Below are 4711 nucleotides of genomic sequence, written 5' to 3'. Positions count from 1 at the left end.
TATAATACACATACATCCCCCCCAACCCTGAATATAATACACACACCTCCCCACCACCAACCCTGAATATAATACACACACCTCCCCACCCCCAACCCTGAATATAATACACACACCCCCCCAAACCCTGAATATAATACACACACATCCCCCCCAACCCTGAATATAATACACACACCCCCCCAAACCCTGAATATAATACACACACACCCCCCCCAACCCTGAATATAATACACACACCTCCCCCCAACCCTGAATATAATACACACACCTCCCCCCCAACCCTGAATAAAATACACACACCTCCCCACCCCCCAACCCTGAATATAATACACACACCCCCCCCCCAACCCTGAATATAATACACACACCTCCCCCCCAACCCTGAATATAATACACCCCCCCCCCCCCCAACCCTGAATATAATACACACACCCCCCCCAACCCTGAATATAATACACACACCTCCCCCCCAACCCTGAATATAATACACACACCTCCCCACCCCCCAACCCTGAATATAATACACATACATCCCCCCCAACCCTGAATATAATACACACACCTCCCCACCACCAACCCTGAATATAATACACACACCTCCCCACCCCCCAACCCTGAATATAATACACACACCTCCCCCCAACCCTGAATATAATACACACACCTCCCCACCCCCCAACCCTGAATATAATACACATACATCCCCCCCAACCCTGAATATAATACACACACCTCCCCACCACCAACCCTGAATATAATACACACACCTCCCCACCCCCAACCCTGAATATAATACACACACCCCCCCAAACCCTGAATATAATACACACACATCCCCCCCAACCCTGAATATAATACACACACCCCCCCAAACCCTGAATATAATACACACACACCCCCCCCAACCCTGAATATAATACACACACCTCCCCACCCCCCTAACCCTGAATATAACACACACACCTCCCCCCAACCCTGAATATAATACACACACCTCCCCACCCCCCAACCCTGAATATAATACACACACACCCCCCCAACCCTGAATATAATACACACACCTCCCCCCAACCCTGAATATAATACACATACCTCCCCCCCAACCCTGAATATAATACACACACCTCCCCCCCAACCCTGAATATAATACACACACCTCCCCCCAACCCTGAATATAATACACACACCTCCCCCTCAACCCTGAATATAATACACACACCTCCCCACCCCCAACCCTGAATATAATACACACACCTCCCCCCAACCCTGAATATAATACACACACCTCCCCACCCCAACCCTGAATATAATACACACACCCCCCCCCAACCCTGAATATAATACACACACCTCCCCACCCCCAACCCTGAATATAATACACACACCTCCCCCCCAACCCTGAATATAATACACACACACCCCCCCAACCCTGAATATAATACACACACCTCCCCACCCCCAACCCTGAATATAATACACACACCTCCCCCCAACCCTGAATATAATACACACACACCCCCCCAACCCTGAATATAATACACACACACACCCCCAACCCTGAATATAATACACACACCCCCCCAAACCCTGAATATAATACACACACCTCCCCCCAACCCTGAATATAATACACACACCTCCCCCCCAACCCTGAATATAATACACACACCTCCCCCAACCCTGAATATAATACACACACCTCCCCCCAACCCTGTATATAATACACACACCCCCCCAAACCCTGAATATAATACACACACCTCCCCCCAACCCTGAATATAATACACACACCTCCCCCCAACCCTGTATATAATACACACACCCCCCCAAACCCTGAATATAATACACACACCTCCCCCCAACCCTGTATATAATACACACACCCCCCCAAACCCTGAATATAATACACACACATCCCCCCCCAACCCTGAATATAATACACACACCCCCCCAAACCCTGAATATAATACACACACATCCCCCCCCAACCCTGAATATAATACACACACCCCCCCAAACCCTGAATATAATACACACACCCCCCCAACCCTGAATATAATACACACACCTCCCCTCAACCCTGAATATAATACACACACCTCCCCCCAACCCTGAATATAATACACACACCTCCCCCCCAACCCTGAATATAATACACACACCTCCCCTCAACCCTGAATATAATACACACACCCCCCCCAACCCTGAATATAATACACACACCTCCCCCCCAACCCTGAATATAATACACACACCTCCCCACCCCCCAACCCTGAATATAATACACACACATCCCCCCCCAACCCTGAATATAATACACACACCTCCCCACCCCCCAACCCTGAATATAATACACACACCCCCCACCCCCCTAACCCTGAATATAACACACACACATATCCCATTATCCCCTGGCCCTGAATATAACACAAACATCTCCCTTTATTCCCTGGTCCTGAATATAGCACACACACCTCCCCCAGGCTCGGCCTCCCTCCCTAACCTATTACAGTTTCAACATGTTTGTTCACTGACTCTATTCACCGGAAGAACATGCCAGAAGTGTCCGTGGAAAATGTCCCAACTGGGGCGATGAAACAGGAGCCGAGAATATTCCTGAAATCAGTTGTTAAACCTTCATTCTGACTTTTTTTGTATGTGGTGTTTTTTGCAAGAAGCAATTTCAGTTATGCACGAAAAAGACAAAGAATAAATTAATATTGAAAGAAATATTGAGATTTGCATCCATTCATTCATGCTGTTTGGCATTTAATTAACACTCACATGTGATTGATGTTGGAATGTGTGGACATTTAGCTTTTTTTTTAATGTGTTTACAGGATCCTCTGTAAGAGTAATCAGTGATCCTGTTTTTCTGGCATGAATGTGTTCACATGATCCTCTGTAAGGCTAATCAGTGGTTCTGTCTTTCTGACACTAATGTGTTCACAGGATCCTCTGTAAGAGTAATCAGTGATCCTGTCTTTCTGGCATAAATGTGTTCACATGATCCTCTGTAAGAGTAATCAGTGATCCTGTCTTTCTGGCATTAATGTGTTCACATGATCCTCTGTAAGAGTAATCAGTGATCCTGTCTTTCTGGCATGAATGTGTTCACATGATCCTCTGTAAGAGTAATCAGTGATCCTGTCTTTCTGGCATTAATGTGTTCACATGATCCTCTGTAAGAGTAATCAGTGGTCCTATCTTTCTGAAATGAATGTGTTCACATAATCCTCTGTAAGAGTAATCTGTGGTTCTGTCTTTCTGACATTGAGTTCTCCACCCAACTGCTGGCAGGACCCAGTCCTCCTCATCAGACCTCATGGACTGACTACCTTGCGGGCTGCAGACTGAATGCTGGGTGGTTGATGGGATTTCACTGGGACGTGCAGGAGGGGTTCTGTCTCCAGCACTGCCAAAGGATCCTGCCCACGTCTTGTATGGTCTTTCCATAAGAAGCCCAGTGAGCAGCTTGTACACACTGTCAATCGTTCATACTCAACGTCATAATTTTCCTCTTGCTTCAACCTTGTTGCTGTCATCTTGCCTCAGCTGATTTGGAGCAGGGTTTGGTCTCTGTCATGTGTCAGCGTATATTGTAACGGGGGAGAGAGACAGGGAACAGACAGAATGGCAGTGTTCTGGACCCTGCAGGGCATTTTATTAACAAAAATAGCAGAGGGAAAGAGAAAACATAATGCCAGGAGAAGATGGCAAGGCAACATCCCGTAGGCAGCCTCCTGGTGGCGCTCTGCAAATACCACGTCACACTTCTTTTCGTCCACTGTTACCCAGAGCTGCTTGTCAGGGGCCTTTTATCCTCCCCCTGATGAGGCCTGATTAGGGGCAATGTCGAAGGGTGGCAGCTAAGCGGTGTTCAATGGCCACATGTTGAAGCCCAAGGCCAGGCGGTTCTCCCTGGGACATTGGTCTGACACTAACACTGGAGGGGGTGTGTTTGCGACACACCCCTCCCCAAGTGCTGGACAACACCCCACTGGGAGTGGAGCTGCTGCCGGGCAGCCTTGGAGCTTCCCAGAGCTGCTTTTCTCTGGCTGTTTTGTTCTCCCTCTGATGAGGCCAGATTGGGGGCAGATGTGCCTCAACAAGGGGTGGCAGCTGAGGTGCGTTCAATGACCCTGTTATCCTGCCCTGGGTCAGGTTGTTCTCTTTGGGTTGGTATGGTGTTGATACAGGAGAGGCCGTGTATTTGCCACAGTATGTGGCCGGTTAAGGACTTATGACTACAACCACAGGTGTAAAGAAAGAGGCTTTCTGGTGAATAGAACTGAGGAAAGGCTTGTGTGGTAATTTTGTTCAATATCCTGTCACAGCAATTCACACTTGGCACTGGAAAACTGACCTGTCTTTATGTGGTACACACAACATTAGTTTTTTATTTGGCACAATTGCACTTCAGGAAAAGGTTGGAAAAAGATTGGTTTTGTTCCCCTGCTCAGACGATGCATGCATCAAACAATGGCTGTGTGAAACCTCATTGATAGTATCATCGATTGTCAGATTGCTATGACATAATGATGTGGTAAGCTGATGTCGAGAATTCCTCTCAAGCTTCAGCGAAATCTCAGCAAAATGTTGTCAAATATTTATCAAAACATGTACACTATTAGGTATGATAACTGAACATACTATATATATATATATATATATATATATATAAATATTTATTTAATAACAACTGAAT

The sequence above is a fragment of the Esox lucius genome, chromosome 19, assembly GCF_011004845.1.
Source record: "Esox lucius isolate fEsoLuc1 chromosome 19, fEsoLuc1.pri, whole genome shotgun sequence".
NCBI lineage: Eukaryota > Metazoa > Chordata > Actinopteri > Esociformes > Esocidae > Esox > Esox lucius.
Note: the sequence above shows the minus strand (reverse complement) of the source record.